At 47.0% G+C, this 24830-nt stretch overlaps 1 protein-coding gene across 9 annotated transcripts in view; it reads left to right on the top strand.

Moving 5' to 3' along the window:
* Window positions 1-24830, top strand: part of TJP1 (tight junction protein 1) — a 308887-nt gene that overhangs the window by 165867 nt on the left and 118190 nt on the right. Inside the window, exon 1 of one of the 9 annotated variants that reach the window (XM_075069578.1) lies at window positions 2072-2093. The exons of the other annotated variants lie outside the window; for them this stretch is intronic. The gene's annotated coding sequence lies outside the window, so the exon portion shown is untranslated. Of the gene's footprint in view, window positions 1-2071; window positions 2094-24830 lie in introns of those variants that run through there. 9 annotated transcript variants of the gene reach the window in all.

Here is a 24830-nt window from a genome sequence, read left to right as displayed (position 1 = left end):
TAAAGGATATGTCTGCACTGCAGTTGTGTGTGAGGTTATAACACATGTAAGAATGTCTACCTTAATCTGGCTAGTGTGAGTACCAATAGCAGTGATGCTACTGCAGTGTGTGCTAGCCACCTGGTACATTTTTACCTCGATGTAATGCTTTCTTTGGGAGCCAAAAAATCTTACTGCTTTATAGGTGAAACCGCGTTATATCAAACTTGCTTTGATCCACTGGAGTGTGCAGCCCCACCCCTCTCCCTGGAGCACTGCTTTACCACGTTAATCCGAATTCGTATTAATCAGGTCGCATTATATAGGGGTAGAGGTGTATGTGCACAGGGTCGTGGGCATGCTTGTACAACCTGTGCTGTTGTGGCTTCATTGTTATTGGTCTCCAAAAATAGCTGGATTCAGTCTAGCTCAAGTATGCCTATGTGCGCTGTATTCACACCTTTGATGGAAGTGTAGACATCCCACTAAGGGCTTGGCTACACAGAGTTGCAGTGCTGGTGGTGGGTTTACAGCACTGCAACTTACTCACCGTCCACACTTGCAAGGCACATACAGCGCTGCATCTCCCTGGCTGTACTCCTGCTCTGCCTGGGGTATAAGGATTTCAGCGCTGGTGATGCAGCACTGCTCTGCAAGTGTGGCTACCAAAAGCACTGTAATTGGCCTCTGAGGTATTCGGAGGTATCCCAGAATGCCTGTTCAGCCACTCTGCTGTTTTGTTGTGAACTCAGGGCTCCAGGAGCTGCTTATCTAAAAAACAAACACAGCTCATTTGCTGGAGCAGAGGCAGGCAGGGGGATTCCTTTGGAACGTTCACAGTTTGCTTGAGGAGAGAAGCAACACGGCGGGAGAGGGGAGTCTGTTTTGGAGCAGCTGCATATCTGGTCTGAAGGCTATTTGCATTTAGTGAATGAGAGGGGTGGGGGAAGGGGTCGAAACTTTTAAAATGATTGGTGCTGTGTATCTTCCAGTCCTTAGAACTTGCAAGGCAGGGAGCTGACACAGTATCAGCTCCAAAATCCACTCTCTCTGTCTCCCCCATGCTCCCTGTCACACTCCACCCCACCCCCCTCTTTTGAAAAGCACGTTGCAGCCACTTGAATGCTGGGATAGCTGCCCACAATGCACCACTCCCAACAGCGCTGCAAATGCTGCAAATGTGGCCACACTGCAGCACTTTCCCTGCACAGCTATACGAAGACAGCTGTAACTCCCAGCACTGTACAGCTGTAAGTGTAGCCAGGCACTAAGTTTTCACAATAGGACTAACTTAGGTGATTAAGATCTGGGTCTGAGTACCTTTGTTAGCCTAGCATGGATGTGAGCAACTCCACTGCAAGGCTACATTTAAGTTAAGGTGTGGCTACACTTGGAATTTCAAAGCGCTGCCACGGCAGCGCCTTGAAGTGTGATTGTGGTCGGAGCGGCAGCGCTGGGAGAGAGCTCTCCCAGCGCTACACGTAAACCATATACTCTACAGGTGTAGCGTGCAGCGCTGGGAGCTGTGCTCCCAGCGCTGCCGCCCTGATTACACTGAGGCTTTACAGTGCTGTATCTGGCAGCACTCAGGGGGGTGTTTTTTCACACCCCTGAGCGTGAAAGTTGCAGCGCTGTAAAGTGCCAGTGTAACCATTGTGTTCTCACTGGTGCTGCATTCACCCATGTATCGCTAGGACTCCTGAGGCCATATCCCATTTTCTTTTTGCTGCAGTTAGCTGAGCTGTTCTATGATTCTTTCCTCGTGAATTATGAAAGAAGGTGCCTGTCTTCCTTGGGACACAGGGGAAATTGTGGAAAGTATTGGAAAACTACCAGCACTGGAAAGGTTTAATCTGCTTTCTCACTGCAAAGTGGATGGATTACTAGAGCCCAGCAAATCTGTGGACATCTGCTTTATATCTGTGGCTGTCTGCTCCATGGATGTGGCTATCCGCAGACCATATTGGTGGATTGTGGATTGGATGCAGACACAAATTTTGTATGGGCCCAGGGCTCTGTGGATTCCCAGCCAGAGTGAAAGCTTAACTTGGCCTTTTGCTTATATCACAAGACAAATCAGCTAAGGCCCAGGTTGAAAGTACAACCAAACTCAGGTGAGAATGTTTTTGTGTATAGATGGGAGGGAGGTTAAGGGCAATATTCGAGTAACACTACAAGTTAACTCTGCAGTGAAGACATACCTTAATTTTAACTGACATTAACACAGTTAGAAGTATATTATGAGTATTGGAATAAGAGGAAATATCTTCACTATAAATAGGATAAACTTAGTGCTGTTTGTTAGATTGTGATAAACAGATACAGAAAGTATGAGGGTTTTGCTTAAAAATGGAATGATCTATCATTTAAAAAGCCACATGGAGTTTGTACCAATGGCTCAGTGCAGGAAAGTTATTTATTAAAAATGCTACATTTTCCCCAACTATCCTGAGGAGAATGGGCTGATCAGGCAGATTCAGTACTAATTAGAAGTTCCTGGCTGTTGTCTTAGCATCTCCATGCTAACATGATGAATTATATATAGTTTTATGTACTTAGCTTGATTAAAATTGGATGCAGTAAGGTAAAATATATTCATTTCAGTCTGACTAATTAAACAATTAATCCACTTCTTAAAAAGTCTGGAAAATCTCTAGAGAAAAAAATCTTACTCTATTGATCAAGTATCAGAGGGGTAGCCTTGTTAGTCTGGATTTGTAAAAGCAGCAAAGAGCCTTGTGGCACGTTATAGACTAACAGACATATTGGAGCATGCGCTTTCGTGGGTGAATACCCACTTCGTCAGATGCATGTCGTGGAAATTTCCAGAGGCAGGTATAAATATGCAAGCAAGAATCAGGCTAGAAATAATGAGGTTAGTTAATCAGGGTGGATGAGGCCTTCTTTTAGCAGTTGCAAAGGCAAATGAATGCTGCTGTGTAGCGCTGCAGTATCGCCTCTGTCAGTGGCATCCAGTACACATTGGTGACAATAAAAAGAAGCTGAGCGGGCTCCATGGTTGCCGTGCCTATGGCATCTGCCAGGGCAATCCAGAGAAAAGGGCGCAAAATGATTGTCTGCTGTTGCTTTCCTGGAGGAAGGAATGACTGACGACATTTACCCAGAACCACCCGCAACAATGATTTTTTGCCCCATCAGGCACTGGGATCTCAACCCAGAATTCCAAGGGGCGGGGGAGACTGCGGGAACTAGAGATAGCTATGGAATAGCTACCCATAGTGCAACGCTCCAGAAACCGATGCTAGCCCGGACCATGGGCGCACACCTCCAAATTAATGTGCTTAGTGTGGCCGTGTGCACTTGACTTTATACAATCTGTTTTACAAAACCGGTTTATGTAAAATCGGAATAAAACAGTCGTTCTGTACCGTCTGCTGCGCCATTTGAGATGACTGTTATCTGTTGTTCTTGTACGTCTGCTGCTGTCGTGGGTGCCCCTGGCTGAGGTCGGCAGGGCGCAAAAGACATAAAATGAGAATGACTTGGGAGTCAATCTCTCTTTATGGTATCTAAAAATAGTCATCCTGCCTGAATATGGGGCAGTGTAGAGAACCAGTGTATCAGAGAGCAAAGCTGCTCCGTGTCAGAATTGCAGAAATGATGAGCTGCATGCCATTCACGGGGGGTGCCCTGCAACACCCCACCCGTTGCTCCCTCTTCTCAACCTTCTGGGTACCGTGGCAAGTTCCCTCCATTTTGTGTGGTGAAGTAATAAAGACTGCAGGAATAAGAAACACTGACTTGTTAATGAGATAAAATGAGGGGGAGGCAGCCTACAACTGCTGTTAGTCCAGGCAGGAACATTAAGCAGTGTGGGGGAGAGGAGCCAGCATCCCGCTGCTATGATAGTCCAGGCAGTACTAGAATCTTTTCTTTACACATGAAAGGGAGGGGCTGATGGAGCTCAGCCCCGTTGCTATGATGAAGATGTTACCAGCCGTTCTGTACCATCTATGGGAATGACCAGCGAGTCATTCCTATTTTTACCCAGGGCGCCTCCAGCCAGCCTTACCTGAGGCCAGCCAGGAGCACTCAGCAATAGCAACATATTGTACGTCTGTCACCAGGGAGGAAGAGGAGCGGATACTTGCTCTTTACTGCCGCAGCATCCACGTCTACCAGCAGCATTCAGTAGACATAGTCACATTGAAAAAAGTCAAGAAACAATTTTTTTCCCTTTTCTTTCACGGGAGTGGGAGGGGTAAATTGACGAGCTATATCCTGAACCACCCCGCCAAGTGTGTTGACCCTACAGGCATTGGGAGCTCAGCAGAAAGCAAATGTTTTCGGAGACTGCTGGGACTATGGATAGCTGGAGTCCTTAGTACCCTCTCCCTCCTTCCATGAGCGTCCATTGATATTCTTTGGCTTTCCGTTACACTTGTCACACAGCACTGTGCGTGGACTCTGTATCATAGCCTGGAGAATTTTTTTCAATGCTTTGCATTTCATCTTCTGTAATGGAGCTTTGATAGAACAGATTTGTCTCTCCATACAGCGATCAGATCCAGTATCTCCCGTACGGTCTATGCTGGAGCTCTTTTGGATTTGGGACTGCGCATCACCACTGTGCTGATCAGCTGATCAGAGCTCCACGGTGGGCAAAACAAGAAATGAATTTCAAAAGTTCGCAAGCTTTTCCTGTCTACTGGCCATGCATCTGAGTTCAGATGCGACTGTCACAGAGCAGTCACAGTGGTGGCACTGTGGGATACCGCCGGGAGGCCAATACCATAGATTTGCGGCCACACTAACCCTAATCCGACATGGCAATACTGATTTCAGCGCTGCTACTCTCATTGGGGAGGAATACAGAAACTGGTTTAAAGAACACTTTATATCGATATAAAGGGCCTCATTGTGTGGACGGGTGCAGGGTTAAATCGGTTTAACGCTGCTAAATTTGGTTTAAACGTGTAGTGTAGACCAGGCCCATGTTTCCTTTTTCTTCTCACTTCCTCCTTAAGGGTTTAGCTTCACCAGCCAAGAGAAATGTTTTGGATGGGGATCTGTTGGTGCAGTTCTCGTATACCACAGACAGGCCAAAAATACATAAACACATTTCTACCCTCCTCTTAACTTCAAGTGATTTTTTTCTAGTTTATTCACAATGACTTCTTTATTAATCCATTTGCAATATACAGTTTTTAAAAATGGAGGAGTTGGGTGGAAGGAGAGTGCTCTGGAGTATCTGTGTAGTTGATTTTAGTACCTATGGTACTTCATTCTTGATAGCATGCCATTTGCATCTGAAACAACAGACAAATGAATTGCAGCTATCACCTAGGATAAACATATCATTGGTAAAGAATTTATATGAGAATTTCAGCTGTTAAAAGGGCTTATCCAGTGTCGTCTTCAGCTGCTTGGATAAGGAACTAGTATGTCATTCGTGCTTTTTCATTTGAAATGCAGTGAGTAATAAAAATACTTTTGTCTGATAGGAGCACACAAAGAATGTTTGCCAAGATGTGGGTACAGCATGGTAGTGTGTCTAAAATTAGTCTTTTTTTATTTTTATATTTAATTTTTCAGAATCCCTTTCCTCCTAACTCTTCTTCTCATGTCTCCCCCTACTTCAACTTTTGACTTCTTGACACTCTTAAGTAGAAATATTAGGCTCTAATTTCTGTCTGTAATTTCTTAATAGAATCTGTGACTGGTGTAAAGGGTTACCCTGTGCAAACTTCCAGGATGTTACCACCTTCTCCTTATAAAAACAGATCGGACAAAGAGGTTCAGATTTCCAAGCTACACTGACTGACCTTTGTTCTGAAACTTTTTCCCCCTAGTAAATGCTAAGTGGAGTCACTTTTGTTCCGGGAAGCTATAATGATTGGAGAGTAATGGAATTGTTGAGGGATGAGCTAGAGGTTGTAGAAACTTGAACACTTTTTTCTGATTTGTAAACCTGAGTTTCAGATAGTAATATTTAGACTGAAGACTAAAAAGCTTTAACTGAGGGCTTGGCTACACTGGAGAGTTGCAGCGCTGGTGGTGGCTTTACAGCGCTGCAACTAACACACCGTCCACATTTGCAAGGCACATCCAGCGCTGTATCTCCCTGCATACAGCACTGGCTGTACGCCTGGGGAATAACGACTGCGCGCTGGTGATGCCGCACTGCTCTGCCAGTGCCCACCAAAAGCGCTGTTATTGGCCTCCAGAGGTATTCGGGAAGTAATCCAGAATTGCCTGTTTAGAGCCACTCTTGCTCAATCAGTTCGCACTCTCTGCCCTGGCCTCAGGTGACCCGCCCTTTAAATGCCTCGGGAATTTTAAAAATCCCCTTCCTGTTTGCTCAGCCAGGTGTGGAGTGCAATCAGTGAATCTTTCCAGGCGACCATGCCTCCACGCTCCAAACGAGCCCCAGCTTGGAGCAATGGCGAGTTGCTAGACCTCATCAGTGTTTCGGGGGAGGAAGCTGTGCAGTCGCAGCTGTGCTCCAGCCGTAGGAATTGCGATACCTATGGGCAGATATTAAGGGATATGATGGAAAGGAGCCATGACCGGGACGCGCTGCAGTGCAGAGTTAAAGTGAAGGAGCTGCAGAGTGCCTATTGCAAAGCCTGTGAGGGAAACTGCCGCTCTGGTGCTGCCCCCACGACCTGCTGTTTTTACAAAGAGCTGGACGCAATACTTGGGGGTGACGATGGACACTTCAGAGCAGAGGGGGAAGCGGAGGAGGAGGAGGTAGGGGAGGAGCAAACAGAGAGTGAGGGTACTGGGATGGGAGGAGACACCCCGGAGTCCGAGGAAGCATGCAGCCAGGAGGAAGGTAGCCAGTCGCAGCAGCCGGTACTTGGTGAAGGACAAGCAGAGGAGCGTGTTCCCGGTAAGCGGCTTGTATTTTCAGGATGGAAATGTTTCAGGAGAGGAGGGAGGGTTAGAGCTGCATGCATGCATGCCTAGATGTGGAATAGCCCACTGATGTGGTCTATCACGTCGCATTAATCGGCGTCGGTAATCTCTTCAAAAGTTTCAGTCAGAGCATGGGCAGTGCGCTTGCACAAGTTTATTGGGAGAGCCATTGTGGTCCTTGTCCCAGTCAGGCTAACGCATCTATCCCACTGTGTCGCAAGGGGTGGGGGGACCATTACTGCACACAGGTAAGCTGCATAGGGGCCAGGGCGGAATCCGCATTGCTGTAGAAGACCCTCCTGCTATTCCCTGGTGACCCACAGTAGCGAGATATCTTGCAGGATCAACTCCTGTTGAAAATGTTGGGAGACTGTTCAGTGTAGGTGCCCCCTGCAGCTATTTGCTTTCCCCAGTGCACAAAAACCCCAGTACAGCCCAGAAGCAATCAGTCAGTTCCCCTTACTCACCATTTCTGGGCTCCTTTGGGTTATGTGAGGTCTCTTTGGCATGGGAAAATTATGCTATTGTGAAGATGGTGAACTCCTTCACTGTGTGGGAATAACTGTCTGAGATATAAACAATACTGCCTCTGTTAACTGTTGCCTTTTTTGCCTTTCTACAAGCAACCTTGACTTCTCGGATGCCTGTATTATCAACAGCTGAAAGACTCCAAAACCTCCGGAAGAAGCCGCGAAAAAGCAGACGACCTGCTGCAAGCAGTTATGGATCACTCTGCCAGAGAGAATCAAAAACTGCCGGACTGGAGGGAAAAGGAAAGCAGGATCCATTCACCAGCCAGCCCTGAGAACTACAACCCTTACCCTCTGCACTCAACCCCCATCACCATGCAGTATAGGCATCCTGAAGTGCAGCAGTCATTGCACAGTACTCCAGAATGGCATATTCAAACCTGTGACTGTACAGTTCCCCACCGCACACCCCCTGCCCTTTTAGGTTCCCAAAATGTTGTGTGTCTGTCAATAAAGTTTATTTTCTTTTCAATAAATGAATTCTTGGCTTTGAAAACAGTCTTTATTATTGCAGAAAGTAAAAAGATACCTTAGCCCAGGAAAGAAACAGGCACTGCAAATCAGCTTAGGAAAAACAGATTCCTATTAACATTGTAACCACTGCACTTCACTCCCGTGCAAGGCATCAAATATTACTGTTGGTTTTCAGCCTCAAATTCCTCCCTCAAGGCATCCCTAATCCTTGCAGCCCTGTGCTGGGCTCTCTAGTCGCCCTCTCTCTGGCTGGTGCATTCAGCCTCCAGGCGTTGAACTCAGAGTCCATGCCTGATGATCTTTCACCCTCCTCACAATATTATGGAGTACAGCACGTGGTATAACGCCGGGTGCTGCTCCAAGTCTAGCTTCCTGTCAGAGATCTCAGCGCCCTTTTAACAGCCAGAAGCACACTCCACAGTCTTCGCACTGGCTCAGCTATAGTTGAACTGTCTTGCTCTGTTCAAGCTTCCTGTATACGGTTTCATGAGCGAGGCATAACGGTAACGAGGTCTCCAGGATCACAAGGCATCTAGCGTCCCCTACTGTTGATTCTTCCAGTCTGGGAAAAAAGTTCCTGCCTGCAGGCTTCCCTGAACAGGCCACTGTTCCGAAAGATGCATGCATCATGCACCCTTCCAGGCCGCACTTGGAAACATAGAGAAATACCTTTCTGATTAATGTACTCGGATGCTATGGTGGGGTGGTGTCAGAATAGGAAATATGCATCATCTATCTCCCTCCACAGTTAGGGAAACCATTTGTGCAAAGCTCCACACGTCTGCTTCCCGAGTCACGGTTCTTCTAGCAGGAGCGGTTAGTGCCCTGCAACTGTGATCAATAATGATCCCAACGGTCGACTTCCCACTCCATGGTTCCGCGAGGGTAGCTGTTGGAGTTGCCAGCTTCCAGATGGCAATGCATCCGCTTCTCCACCGGCAGGGCAGTCTCAATCTTCGTCTGTCCTTGCGCCGCAGGGTGGGTGCGGCTCAGCACCACAGTCCATGAAAGTGGCTTTTCTCATCCGAAAGTTTGCAGCCACTGCTAGTCATCCCAGACTTCCTGACGATGTGATTCCCACCACTTCAGTGCTGTTTCCCAGCCCAAGCGAGTTCACGGTGCTGAATTCGTGATGCCAGCACAATTTGTTGTCATATGCATCAGGCGACTCACTATCATCGTCGGGATTTCCTCATCACTTGGATCATAGGAGTAGCTAACTGCCTAAGTGATTTGCTTGGTGGAACTCATCAGCATACTCCTCAGCAGTTTGGGCTCCATTTCCCACAGAAATCGCGCTGCACAGAAACCGTTGAGAGAATGAAGATGGCGCCAAACGTGGATGGAAAAACAGGGATTACTGAGATGTGAAGCGATGCATCACGGGACATTGGGACAGGAAGCAGAATGACCCGCACCCTTCACCCCCTTCCCACAACTCACGGCACCAAAATGGGACGAGGTGCTCTGTGGGATAGCTGCCCATAATGCACCACTCCCAACAGCGCAGCAAATGTGGCCACACTGCAGCGCTGGTAGCTGTCAGTGTAGTCACACTGCAGCGCTTTTCCTATACAGCTGTACGAAGACAGCTGTAACTCCCAGCACTACACACCTGCAAGTGTAGCCAAGGCCTGAATCAGAATATACGCTGGAAAGAGGAGCAGTTTGTCTCTTTAATACTTGCTTGTGTCAGCTGACCATTCCATGTTTTAGTCTTCACTAACTATACACTTGTCTATACTAGATTTTCAAACTGTTTAAGCCTTCTCTTAGAGAGCCATGTTTTAAACATGATTCTTGATAGAAAATTTCAGTGCTATGGAGAGGCACTATGCATATTTTAAAATAGAGCTGTGTTATGTAGCCTCTCTCATTTGTGCTCTGATAGTTTTTTAGCCTAGTGGAGACCTATATACCAAAAAGGTGGGTAAATGTACACTGTGAAGACTTAATTGAGAAGGTACTCCAGGACCCTTGACATAGTACTTTCCATCTTATTGGAGAGAGTATTTTAACTAATACTGTTGTGGGAGGGGAGGATGCCATGTGATTAAGGTTGCTGAGGGGATCTGTTTTGCTTTAAAAAAGTATCTTAGGCATGTATTAACAGTTGACAAATTTGGGGAAAAAAAAAAAAATCTCCAGAGCTAGCTGAAGTGACTAGTTTTAAAGGTATCTCTTGATTGCTTTTTTGAATGTCTTAAACTAGAATGTCTAGTTGAGATTTAAATAGTTTCTTTACATAAGAACTAAAAAAAGACGTTAAAAATATTCAACCTCAAAAATGTATCAGGAAGATGGTGTAGGGAATTTTGTTTAACTTGTTTTGGACTCTACACAGTTCTTGATGCTTGATCTTTTTGTAATATCTGATTTATGAAGACCTTGGTAACTGAAATATTTCTATTAAATCGAAGAACTACTAAAATACTAAACTTGGAGCTGCTAGCCTCACTTCTAGAAAAGTGGGTCATGATGAGGATGATCATCCCTGGTCACCTTAAAAAACGTGTTTTTTGTTTTTTTAGTTTAGCTCCAAGGTGGACACCACTGCTGCTTGGGAGCTCTGGGCTGGTCAAAAGTCAGTAACCCTGGACCTGAGTTCTGTTCCTTTTTTTCTTTCTGCTGGTGAGGCCCATATCTAATCCCCTTCCAGCAGCCCTTTAATCTAGCAATGGAAACAGACTCATTCTGTATCTCTTTACTACAGCTCCGCCGATCTTGAGGGTGTTGAGTTTCCCCATACCCAGTAAGAAGTGGCTGAGGAAAAACTGAGTGGGATCATAGCCACGGGTAGATAGAAGAGGATTATAGTTATGGCTGCCCTGTGGCTGTGCAGGGGATGGCTGGAAGCTCCGTGCTCATAGCTGACTTTACTGTCTTTTCACCAGTCTTTAATTCTCAGAGCTGCCCTGTTTCTCCCTACTCTAAGGCTATGTCTACACTGCAGTTTTATTGACTAAATAGTGGATGTCTACACAGTGCAATGTTCCTCCCGCCATTTTAACTCTTTTTTGCTGTGCTGACATAATAAAACCACCTGGAGGAGAGGTGGTGAAGTGGGAACAACACGGTGTCAGTATAGAAATTGCGTTGCTTATGTCACCCTAATTGGCCTTCAAGAGGTATCCTACAATACCAATCATGACTGTTGTGGTCACCTCTTTGGCTGCTGGGCAGTGGAGTTCAGTTACACAGGCATACATCCCTCCCCCTTTAAAGCCCTGGGAATGTTTGAAATTCTTCTTCCTGTTTGCTCAGCATGGATAGCTCATATAGCATTTTTCCAGCTGACCATGGGAACTCCCTGCAAAAATGCTCCTTCTTGGAGTACGTTGGAGTTGTTGGATCAGCTGGGTCTGTGGGGAGAGGAGGCTGTGTAGTTGCAGCTCCACTCCAGCCATAGGAACTTTAATAGCTACAGACAGATTGCTTGTGGTGTAGAGCTGAAGGGGTATGAGAGGCGCACACAAGTGCCATGCCAAAATCAAGGAGCTGACGCAGGCAAGTAGGCGCCAGCTCTGTGGGTGCTCTGGGGCTGGAAAAGTTAGTGGGTACGCTTCACCTGCTGGTAGCCAAGCTCTTCTCCCCTGAGCATGCCATGTCCCTGCTCCCTCGCCCATCTGCCAGCACTTCCCGCCTTGCAGCTGCCAAACAGCTGCTTGGCTGCTCCGGGAGGTGGGGGAAGAGCGGAAACGTAGCATGCTCAGGGGAGGAGATGGGGCCAGGGCGGAGATTTGGGGAAGGAGTCAGAATAGGGGCATTGAGGGGGTGGAATAGGGGAAGGGATTTTGGGGAAGGGGTTGGAATGGGGACAGGCAAGGGCAAGGACTCACAGAAGGGATGGAGTTGGTGCAGGGCTGGATGCAGAGGTAGGTCGAGCACCCAGAAGGCAAGGGAGACTATTCATCCGTTTGGTGCATTGCCAAAGACATGCCACCTCTACAAGGAACTGCATGTAATCTCCGGAGGTGACCCCACATCCACCACTGAGAGTCTCATGGATACTTTTGTGGGGCTAGAGGCAGCAGCCAGTGGAGTGAGGGCAGAGGACAAAGTGGAGTTGGAGGAAGATGGGGGGACAGGCAGCAGGGTTGTCTGATGGCATGGAGAGCCAGGAGCTGATTTTTAACTCTGGCGCACCTGGTGCAAGGGAGGGAAGTACTCATGCTTCAGTACTGTAGGGAGAAATGAGGTAGAGCTATTATTTTTTTTTCTGCCCAGGGTAGGAGAGGGATAGAAATAGTCAACCTACGACTTCATACATCTGCCTCTCATTCTCCTATCTAGCTAGACAGAGGTAGCCCTGCGGAAAAGATTGTTGATGCACACTGGGATCTCCCAGGAATGCTCCATACTAATCTTTAGGAAACTTTCATGGAGGTATTCTGCAATCCTTTGCTGAAGACTCCTTGTGATAGCTGTCTCGTTCTTTCCCCCTTGGAAGGAAACTTTGCCTTGCCAATAAACAATTACATCTGCAGGGACCAAAGCAGCACACAAGCTAGCAGCATATTGACCTGGTCTGCAGCTGCACGCATGCAGGAGCTGTACCCTTGCATCCTCAGTTACCTCAGCCTATGGAAAATAGCCCCAATATTCAGAATAGTGTCCCTTGGTGCCTAGCAGGGAATCATTACGAGACACCCCCACCCCATGCTTTGTCCTATCTTACCCCATCCCTCTCATGCCCAACTCACCATGGCTAGGGCTCTCACCATGCTGTGTGCATGCCAAGGGAAATTGAGAAAGTGGTTTATGTAATTTGTATGAATCAAGGCTGTGAGTGCACTCACAACAGTGCTTCTGTTGTTTATTTAGCTTCTGTAGATGTGGCCTTGAGAGTCTCCTCCTGCACAGTGGCTGAGCAGCTCTAATGATGAGACAAATGAAGTGGAGCAGGGAAGACCTAGTCAGAGAGATGCTATGATCATCTGATCATGCTGATAACCTTTTTCCAAGCTCTGTGCTCGCTATCAATGATAAACTGAGAATGGATAGTCAGGAGAGGAAATGGGCAGGAGCAGATGATACAGCTGCTCAAGGACCACGCTGACATAGTGAGGTCCCTGATTGCACTGCAGGAAGAACACATCTATGCTCACCTCCCCCTGCAACCCATTCAGAACTGCCTTCCATGCCCATCCCAAACTGCCCTTCCACATTCCTCACATGTTCCTGGTCCACCACAGTACCACATGCGCTCCACCGCTAGGGTTATTTTTCCCAATGACAGCTCGACTTACACCCAGCTGTGAGAGCCTCGTTAAAAAGTTAACTTCATTGTCATGGAAGAATTGTTTTGTTGACCTAGCTTTGTCTACACTGTGGTTTTGGTCAGCTTAGCTACGTCTCTCGGGAGTGAGGTTTTTCATATCCCTGTCAGTTGCTGGGTTATATTTTGACTTGTCATACTGGTAGAAACAAACTGTGCTCCCCTACTTTGATGTTAACACTTTTTTTTTTTTAATCTTGAGAAATGGTCGTGATAAGGTTTGTGAACAGTTAGTGGTAACTTTCATACAATTTCATTTTGTTTGCTCAGTTTTCAGTCAACCTGTTGGCTGACTTTGGGGTTTTTCCTTTGTATTTGCTATTTTTGGTTCTCCCCTTAAGATAGGAAGTAAATATTTTAAATACAGTAAAAATATGCATGTGAACTTCCTGTAAAACAGTACTTGTGACTGAAAGCATGCTATGTAGAGAGAGGTCATCATTGAACACTAACGGCCTTATTAAATCAGATTAAATAAAAAACAAAACAAAACATGAGTTTGGGAAGCCAGATAACCTTGAGCTTATTTTCATTATTAAGAACTTTAGCAAAACAAAACCAAGCTTTGTTAGTGACAATAAGCTAGTCCTTTTACCTGAATGAGATGTAACCTTCTCTTCCCTTTGCCAAGTATCTAGACAGTTTAAAACGAAGACCCTTCTCCACACTGCCCTTTATTCTGAGGTCTCCCTTTTCTTGTTCTTTTGATCCGTCCCCTTAAATTTCTTGTTGGCTAACTCACTCCTCCCCTGTTTTCCCTCAGCCTCCAAGCACACATTTGTATCTCCATTCTGAGAGCGGGGGGGAACCTCTCAGTCCCACCTATTTTTAAAATTTATATTCTACAATTTTTTCCTTCCAAATTCTGGTGTTATCACATTCAATTAACTTTGTCCTGTTTCTCTTTTCTTCATCTTCAGCCTTTATTTTCCGATTCCAAACTAGTTTATGCTCTCTGCTGTAAAACAACTACTAACTTCCTAAGTAAACCAAAGGAGTATAGTGGAAGCTCAGTTATGAACCCCTTGGGAATAGAGGTTCTTCTTCGAGTGCTTGCTCATATCCATTCCAGTTAGGTGTGTGCGTGCCGCGTGCACGTTCGTCGGAAGATTTTTACCCTAGCAACGCTCGGTGGATTGGCAGGGCGCACCCTGGAGTGGCGCCGCTATGGTGCCGGATATATACCCCTGCCGACCCAGCCGACCCGGCCCTTCAGTTCCTTCTTACCGATCCGTGTCGGTCGTTGGATCAGTGGAGCGCAGCTTAGCTGACGCTTCCGCTTCCCCTAGGGACCGTAAGTTCTGCTGTTATATAGTTAACATACTTCATAGTATTATGTTTCAAAAAGTACTTATAAGTCTGCTCTACATCCTCACAACGTAGCAGAGTTTAGGATAGGAGGAATAAGGTCATTGACGGCCGAGTTTCGGGAGCGTAGCCTCGCGCGCTACCGCGCACACCAGTGCCTCAAAAGGGAGCCCAATCCCGGGCTTCTACCCGGTTCTTAAAACTGTGCTGGACACCTCCAGACCGTGTCTGACTACGGAGCAACTGACGACACCGTTTGTATCCGGTGCCTCGGGGGGCACCTGATTTCAACAGCTAAGTGCCCATTTGCAGGCGAAGAGCTCACTGAACTGAGAACCACGGAGCGGCAGCACTTTCCACAATTACCACCACTCCGCTCATCTCTGACACAAAAAGCCGTGGTCCTGCTAGTCGCTGCGGGCAAGAACCAGAGAGGGCCATCCTCTGCCGACCTGCCCTATGAGGACCCCTCCGGCAACACGAGAGCTGAGCCCCATTGTAAATGGCAACGCGAAAGTCGACTCCGGCACCCGCTCCCTCTCTCTGAGGTTGCGAAGACACAAACTCTTCCTACCAGTGCAATGACAGCTCCCGACACCCGCGACGTGGTTTGAGCTCCGGCCCTGCTGCTTCTGTGCAACTGAGCGACTCGCAGACCAGAGAAGCTCCTTCTTTCGAGGTCAGAGTTACGCCGGGTGGAAGGCAATCGCCCACCACATCACCGCTGAAGTACAGAGTACAGTCAGCGCCGATCTGCAGGGCACAAGATAGCGCAAGACCATTCGGAGAGTGCAACAAACACACGCAAGCATCACTGTTCATAGAATATCCTCAGTACCTGAAGCCGCGAGCAAGAGAGCCGTGGTGGATCCTGTGTGATATAACGAGGTTGCCACCAGCAACGCCACGCTCACCTGTTCACCACGTGATATGCCAGAAACGCCCACTTTCTCGTGAGTAGAGTCGTCTGCTAGGCGCTGAAAGACGATGTTGCGAACCCGCATGTGCCAGAGAGCTGTCCATATCGTAACTGTTCTGCAGACATTAAGGAAGGCACACCGCCAGCGCGTGAGAGACACCGAGCATCTGTAGCTCAGGGCCTGAGACCAAGCCCAGCCTTACGGGCGACACGATTATCCTGGCCATCCCGAGTCACCGCAATGGGGCCTCTGATGATCCATGCTGTGCCGCGTCCCGCACCGCGCTCGTGGTTGAGGCCTCCTGCTCCTGCTGCTTCCGTGCAACGGCACCACCGCCTGCAGCCCAGGGAGTTCTCCAATCTCTAAAGTCTACCAGATCAGCATATCAGCCAAGCAAGCCAGAGCTACCAATGCTTTATCGGCTGACCTGAATGCGAGCGCTGGGTTCTCCTATACACCGTCTCGTAGAGAAATCTATCCAAGTGCGCCGATCTCTGTGTCGCCTGCGGTGCGACCATCGAGCTGAGTCCGAAGCTTCCCCCTAGGGCCGCTACTTCTTTTCCGCTTGAGCGAGAACGAGCACCTGGGCAGACACGAGGACACAGCCTGTCTACCAGCCCGACGACATGCACCGCACTCGTAGGACACCCTGCTGTCAGGCATCTGCCCGAATGTCGAACATAGTCACGCTATCTCCACTGGAGTCCCACCAAGGCCCCATCACGATATCACCGTTCGCCTGACAGCTCTCTGAGGTCAACGGCACTGTGGTCGAATGCGCTTGTAACTGTTCCCAGCCAACACGACCGGAAAACATTTGCGCAAACGTGCCGAGGCCAGTATTCTCACCGTAGCTCGATCCATGAGTATGGTCTTACTCGCACTGGAAACTCCCGGCAGCCTTGCGTCTCTGTGGCGAGCACACTGATCCATAAAAGTCTCTTGGACATAATGCCACCTTGATACGACCAGCTTTCTCCTCTGTCAGACGCGAGTAGAGTGAAGGCGAGCCACGGATCAGATGTCCCACGGTTACCAACAGGCACGCCAGCCTACCGACAGGCAGAGGCCACCAACACATAACACGACGCTCCTATCTAAAATGCCGGATGCAGGTTAGCGATGGCTTTGTCAGGCAACATAGAGGCTCCATCAACTGCTGAATCGAGGTCTGGATAGTGCATATCAACCAACCGATATAATCTCAAGAGACGCCTTTCTTGGCTCGCCAGCACCGATATGGGACTGTTGCTCCCGCAGCCCTCCCAATCCCTCCAGAGTAGTACTGCGGTTCGACACTGCGGCGCGAGCAATCTTTGCTGTCAGAGTCTGCGTGCGAGTCACGCGATCTCGTTCCAGTGGACACTCGAGATGATCACTGCCCGAGCCCGTCACGGTCCAGGTGCCGAGACTGGGCCCAAGGTCTGGTAGAGTTCCAGACTCTGCCATGGTTTTCAGCACCTCCATGCCATCCGGGCGTGCATCAGTTGTTCCCACGCGTACACTCTTATGCTCAGGACCGCGATTCAGTTGTGCCTACCAACAACTTGAGAGCCCATCAAGACCTCCTATGGAAGGTAGCACTCAATGTGGACCTCCCAGGGCAGGAGTTCCGGAGGTAGGGGACCGGTAGTGCACATTCGTCCAGCGGTTGCCCCACTAAGAGGGGCCCGACCTGTTTTTATTCGGGCCATCAAGGCGAATACCGATGCTCTATGGAGGGTAACAAACTATTGTCTCTCCATCCTCCTCCCTGCTCACTATCATTCAGTTGGTTGAGAAAAAGGGAACGGCATGGCCATACAGGCCCAGCCCCGAAATCAAAGGGGCTAGGCGAATGACCCTAACTCGGCCGCAGGTGCATTTGCAAGGTCCTATAGCCCTGGCGTCGTCAAATCAATCAGCCCTGCTTAGCCCCTATAATCATAGGCAACCTGAAATTACGGTGGATAAAGTTATGGAGCTTTCCATCCAGTTTCCGCCAAGATTCCACTCGCCCTTTGGAGGAAGAGAAAAGGCGGCCAGAGCTTACCTCTCCAAGCCTCGTACCAGAGGAGCATCTTCCTGGCTTCAGGTTCAAACTTCCGGCCTGTCACGACTTACATTGTGATGTAAAGAGCCTTCTTGGCAGGGAAATCAACCCAGGCTGCCCAAGCCTGAAGGCAACAGGTCCTAATGGCTCTCTCTGGGCGTGCGTACGCGCACCACTGCAGGCTTTCCGTCCCCAGCCACACGGCCGCACTCTGTGCTACCACAGATAGAACTTCAACAGGTGCGCCTGGCCGGCTGCGTTAACTGGTATACAAGCGGAGATCCCACTCCTTACTGCCTCTTGGCTTAGGTCCAGTTAACTTCAGTTCGCTTGTTCCCTACACATGGTGGAGTGTGAGTACACCTCCCTTTGTTTCCAACCCTGTCCCCTCTTCAGGGACTCCTCTCGGGGCGCAATTCCTTTACACGAGGTTGGCACACGCTGATGAGATGAACGGGCACTTACTTCCTTATTCCGTAATCCCCGACTTGTATGGAGGTCTCAGACTATCCTTGACCTACGAGGACTCAGAACCAAGTTTTAGATAGGTTGAAGTTCCACTATGGTATCCTGGGAAACCATTTCCTGCCTTAGATCTGAGACTTTTATGCACCTGAATGAAAGACGCGTACTTCACATTGCCAATCTCCATCCGCATCATGGATACCTCCACTTTCTAGCCAACATCGTAACTTCCAGTTTACCGGTCCTGCCTGTTTGCCTTCTACAAGCCCCGCAGGCATTTAACCTAGTGTGTGCCGTAGTCGCCACCACTGCTCCGTCGACTTGCATGTGCATTTTCTTGCATTGGACGATTGGCCTTATCCTGAGGAACTCACACGACGCAAGTCCTATCGGCAGTGTGGGCTCACTCAGGGCCTATTCACATGTCATAGGCCTGATATGCACTATGGAAAATGCCACTTGGTAATCCCACCACAGAGGTTAGCACTTCCTAGGGGCTGCCTGGGACGTCCGATCCGCTTACCACCAGCCGGGGTTTCAGCGATGGCACCGATCATCGCGAGGTCTGAACCAACCGATTCACCGACTGACCATGTGGCTCGCCCTTGTCATGGGTCTCCCAGGTCCAATGCTGTCGGCTAGTTTGTAACAAACTGAGGTATCGCTACCTCTGTCTTCTCCCAAGTGTTTGGGGACTTTGTTTTCCATATCAGGCCGTAACCGCGCGTGGACGGGGCCCCAGATGGTCAACGGCATAGTCACCATTCCCTCGCACCTAGAGCTGCCCTAATCGGATAACTTCTTCTGTAGAGTGAGTCAGTCGCATCCCGCATCCCTGTGGAGGACGTATGCCACGCCCTCACTGTTGAGACGATACAGATCATCTTCTCGGACTCAGGTGAACTCACCTCAAATAAGGTTCAGCAACAAGCTGCGAGGGCAGAATAGACGTCTCAGTGTTACAGAGCCAACAAAACGAGCGCATGTCCTGCAATAAAACAAACCTGGGAGGGACAGGTCCCCTCCTTTGGTCATGGAGCGCATCCGTACTCGGCAGACACTTGCATAGCCCACTCGAAAATCTGTGTAGCATCTTTTCATCCTCGTACGGTGACTTTGACTCAACAGGTCTTCCGTGTCTCCATGAGAGTGACTCGCCCTGCTGACGTCATCGCATATCTGCTTAGCAGCAGTGGGATGTTTCCGCGACATATGGGACCTGCGTTCAGATTACCACGGAACACGGAAGACCACAAGGTTCTGGCTCCTCCGCAAGTGTCTCTTCCTGGACGATCTCGGACCGCTGTCCTCAAGCCGTGGAAAGGCCAACGCTTTATGCCTTCCCCACCGTCCCAGTTCATTGGGCTCCTGCTCAGACTTCGCAAGGGGCCAGGCTGCATCATCTCTGTCACTCCAGCTGTCGTCGAAGCAAAGGCAGCCGATGATATTGAACACGATTAGCTCAGGACCTACGTCGAATCAGCCTACCCAATTACCCTGCCACTCCACCCAGACCTCATTGCACTCAGGACTGGGCTACTGTCGCCGCCAGGATGCAGTCTCTTCAGCTCATGGTGTGACCGCTACGTTACTACTACGACGATAGCAGGTGCCTGTCCCACCTGGTCAACGTACCTGGCCAGGGTGGAAGCTTTCTCCTACAGTGAGCAACACCTCAACATCTATACTCCTGCTGGTGTCTCGATCCCCTCTTTTTGAGACTACCTCTGCACTGCAACACAGGGCCTAGGGTGTCATCGCCAAGTGTACACTTGGCCAGCCAATCTCTACCTTCCTTCCAGGCTATAGGTGGTCGTCTGTGTTCTCAACTTTATGGTTCGAGTTCCTCAGGCTTGCAGCGCATACACCCTTAGGTACGCCGTCCAGCCCCAACCTGGACCTCAACCTGGTTCTAACCAGACTTATGTCATTCCATTCGACCGTAGCGACCGGCCACTGTTATACCTGTCTGGAAGACAGCTTTCCCCAGTAAAGCCGTACGTCGGCCAGACGATCTTGGAGCTCAGGGCTCTTATGTGGTTCTGCCATACATCTGTTCAAAAAAAACCAGTGCAATGTTAGAACCAACATCTGCTTCCTCCCTAAAGGTGGTTCAGCCTTTCATGTTCACCACACTCACCATGGACAACAATTGCACCCTTCCCTGGACGTCTGTGGAGCCTCGCATTTATGTCGAGCGGACAATAACCATTTTGTAACTCGCCAACTCTCGGCGCATAGCTGGCCAAGAAAAGAGACCTACTTGTTTCCTCTCAAGGACTCAATCTTGGGTGCTGCGTGCACCCGCACTTGTTATGATTTGGCTCACATTTCCCCAGAGCCACATTCACCATGCATTTACAGGGCGTAGGCTTCAATGATGAAGCCTGCAACCCTGACTCGTGTACCTCCCACGAGATCCATCGCGCAGCTCCATGGTCTCGGTCATCCTTCTCGCATTATGCTCTGGTTCAACACCACGGATACTGCAGCCTTTGGCTCAGCAGTTCGCATCTGCCAAATATTTCACTTCCGACCACGCCTACATAAACCTTGGGAAATCACCTAATGAATGGAATGAGAGCAACTCGAAGAAGAAAAACTTACTCACCTTGTAACTGTTGTTCTTCGAGATGGTGCTCATGTCCATTCACACCCGCCTCCTCCCCACGTCGGAGTAGCTGGCAAGAAGGAACTGAAGCGGCTAGGTCCGGCAGGTATTATCCGGCCCAATAGCGGCGCACTCAGGGGGCCCTGCACCACCGAGCTGTTGCTAGGGTATAAAAATCTTCCGACAACGTGCCGCGGCCGCCACACCTCAACTGGAAATGGCATGAGCAACACTCTCGAAGACAACAGTTTACAAAAGGTAAGTAACCGTCCTTTTATTTGTAACTCTGAAAATTTGTAACTTGAACAAACTGAATGGTGTGGTCTTTTAAAAAAAATCATAACCAAACATTGAATTTAACAGCTTTTTGAAACTTAGCAATGCAGAAGAAAAATGCTCCTTTCCTTTTTATTTTTTTAGTAGTTGTACAGTATTTCAAAGGGTGGATTTGAATTAAATAAATTTGATTTTAAATAATTAAATCTCTAGTCAGGAAAGACTCTTTAATCATGGATTGTCACCATTAAAGACATCTGTTGGTTTGTTACTAACTAATAATTTCTTCACATAGGGTAGAGATGTAGGTTATTTGTAGAAGGTACACACTATACCTTTTTAAAGTGGATTTATTTTGAAGATTTTTCAGATAGTTTTACCAGCTATAATAAGAAAATGGAATAATTGATTTGGTGTTTTCATTTACCAAAGGTAAATTGAAGCAGTAGTTCACCTCCAATGACTTTAATAAATACTCCAATTCAACAAGTAACTCGTTAATATTTGGAGATTTTTCTTCCAATGCTGTATTGGGAGACATTACAAGCAGACATTTAAATTGTTCGTTTAAACTAAAACAACATTAGTAATTGTGGGATTTTTTTTCTTTCAACAACAATCATGTATATTCACAAACAAGCATATGTCCTGCTTCTGCACATTCTTCTCCTTGCCACATCTATTCCACCTCCACTATCCCCTTCCTAATTCAATGAACTTTTGTGAAAATTTAACAACTTTTAAGAAGTAAGGATGACTGTGTACACAAAATTTGCAGAAGAGGCAGATAGAGTTGAGGCTGTTATTCTCACTCTATATTGTTAATTTATTAAAACATTTTGCCATTAACAAGCAGTTACCATCTGGAAACACAAATCTCAGTATGAGAACTGCAAATCTAACATCTCTGATGGTATCTTCATGACTCAAACACTGAGTCCCTATGGGTAGATAGAAGATAACCTAAATAATCTATACTGAGCCCGTGGAATCCCCATAAATTTGGGTCCTAATACTGAACTATTTGGAACTATGTACACAAGCTTTCTTAAACATACATGAATATATGTCTCATAAATATAGAATTTATAATCCCTTTACATGATGAATATCTTTGAGCTATAATGTATCTTATATTAAGCCTAACTCTTTAGATAGCCTTTTTATCAAAAAAAAAATCCGATTTAATAAACTGAATTTTTAAATTTCTTTAAAAACCGCTCCAACTCATTGATTTTTATCCACTCTACGTCTTTGCTCCCTCCTCCCCGTCCCCTTTTTTGGGGGGGGGGTCATGGTCTGCTGCTCCTGATTGGTACTTCCAGTTCCAAGTGGGTGGTTGATCTAGTTCACTTAATATCTGGTGTTTGTAACTCTGAGGTTCTCCGTGTAATTCGTTTTCGATCTCCCTGTATATTCAAGCACGTCATTAGCTTTTTTTACCTTTGGTTCGCTTCTCTTAATTTATACTCTCACTTGGCTGATTATATTCTTCAGAATAATCTTTAATGCTATTAAAGTAGTATCTTTTAACTGGGAGCCATTCTTAATGGGAGCAAAGGCCAATCACTGTGGTATTACCTGTTTGAGATTTTTTGCTGAAAGTGATTGTCTCTGCTTGGAAATTATATGCATTTCACTGGTTCTTATTATTTAAGAGCTTTAATACAGAACAGATATTGTAACTTTCTCATCTCTCCAGTGTTGTAGTTAAAAAAAATTATTTTGGCAAATCCCTTGGAATTCCATACTGAAAAGATAGCTGTAATGGCATGATCATTTACTAGGAGATTGATGTGTTTGAAATCTTTCTCCCAAATCTTACTTTCTGAAAAACTAGATTAATAAAGGTAAAGGTGAACCAAACATGGAATTCCTGTTGAATAAAAAAAGATTTTAGTTCACCCACAATACAATTTGTGTGGTTATTCCTAGCATAAAACTGTTACCAGCCTAAGGTACCACTCTCTAAATTGAGCCATGTCATGCAACTCCTAAGATGGTTTTTCTAGAATGAAATAATTTGTCTATAAGTTCTGTCCTCCAAAGGGGCTGTTAAATGGAAATATATTTTGGTCTGCTAGATATCAGACAAGGTGAACAAGCCCTTGAAAAACAATGCGCTTTGTCTTATTGTGGTGTGCTCTCTCGTTCTCTCCCTCCCCCCTTTACAGAAGCCCCCCATTATCTTGAAAACCTGCAGATTTTAAAATGAGTGAACTTGAAATCTCATTGTATTCTAAATTGATAAATTAACTGTGCTAAGCAATACTTCTCCCTTGAACTGGTCTTTAGGGTTTAAAAATAGGATGTGAAAGATAAGTTGTACAACGTCACAAGCGGGTTCCAAGTGGATATGTATACTTAGATTTCAGAAGCCCTTGACAAGTTCACTCAACCAAAGGCTCTTAAGCAAAGTAAGCTGTCAGGGATAAGAGGGAAATATCCTCTCTGGTAACTGGTTATGAGATAGGAGACAAAGTGGGGGTGGGTTTTTTAGGAATAAATGGTCAGTTTTCAGAATGGAGAGAGGTAAATAGTGGTATCCCCCACAGATCTGTTCTGGGACCAGTTGTCCTATTCAGAATATTCATAAAATGATGCTGCAGAAAGGGTTAAACAGTGAGGTGCAAAACATTGAGAGATCCAAAATTGCTCAAGATAGTAAGTCCACAGTCGACTACAAAGAGATACAAAAGGACTCTCAAAACTGGGTGACTGGGCAACAAAATTGCAGAAGAAATTTATTGATAAATGCAAAGTAAATGCACAATTGAAGAACATAAGCTCAACTATACATTCAAAATAGTGGCAGTCTAAGCTGGCTGTTACCACTCAAGAAAAAGAATCTTGGAGTCATTGTGGATAGTTCTCTGAAAACAGTCCACTCAGTGTGCAGCAGCAGCAAAAAAGCACAGAATGTTGGAACTCATAAGAACAGGGAATAGATAATGAAACATGAAAATTCATACTGCCTCTATATAAATCCACGGTACGTCCACATCTTGAATATTGTAGCAGATGTGATCACATCCCATCTCAAAAAAGATGTATTGAAATTGGTAAAACGGTTCAGAAAAGGACAACAAAAATTATTAGGGTATGGAAGGCCTGCCATATGAAGAGAGATAATAAGACTGGACTTTTCAGCCTGAGCAGAGCCGACTAGGGGAATATGGTAGAGGCTTATAAAAATGAACTGGTGAAGGAGAAAGAATAAGAGTGTTTATTTACTCTTTTTCATAAACCGAGAACCTAGGGTCAGCACTAAATTAATAGCAGCAGGTTTAAAACAAAGGAAGTATATTTCACACAACACACAAATGACCCGTGAACTTCTTGTCAGAGGATGTTTTGAAGGCCAAGACTATAACAGGCTCAAAAAGAATTAGGTTAAGTTAGGAGGATAGATAAGTTAATGCTGGTTAAACCAAGAATGGCAGGAATGGTGTCCCTAGCCTCTGTTGCGAAATTGGGAAGGGCATAGGGCTGGATCAACTTGGTGATTACCTGTTCTGTTACCTTCTGGAGCACCTGGTATTGGCACTGGGGAAAATCAGAATACTCGGGCCTAGTGGACCTTGATCTGACCCAGCATTGGCGTTCTAGCTTTAAATTTATTAAGCGAAGATTTAGCATTATAAATCCCAGATGTGGCTACAGCAAAGCAGTATGGCCAATCTTTTAGTTTCTGTTACCAACAGCGGTTGTCGCAACTTTAGTAACCTAAGGACCCCAATTTCATTATAAGTTTGCTGGGACCCTCCAAGTCCCTTCTCATCCTGGCCCTTTCCAGCAGGCCTCAATCCCTGCTCCACCCTTGCCCTTCCTCTCCCTGCCTCTTTCCACCCTTCCCTTGAAGCAACCCCCATCCGCTCCCCCCTCCTTCCCCACCATGCAGGAGCACTGGTGGACGGGAAGAGTTGAGAGAGGAGGCGATGATCAGTGGAGCCCATGGCTCAGTTGAGATGCTTTTTTCGCAGTTTTTGCTGGGGGTCTTTAGTAACAATTAGTTGAGATGTGAGTCTGAATATCAGCTGCTGCTTATAATAGAAAGAGAAACTGGTTTTGTGAT

This window comes from Chelonoidis abingdonii, chromosome 9 (assembly GCF_003597395.2).
Source record: "Chelonoidis abingdonii isolate Lonesome George chromosome 9, CheloAbing_2.0, whole genome shotgun sequence".
NCBI lineage: Eukaryota > Metazoa > Chordata > Testudines > Testudinidae > Chelonoidis > Chelonoidis abingdonii.
Note: the sequence above shows the minus strand (reverse complement) of the source record. Positions and strands in the feature narration are given on the sequence as shown.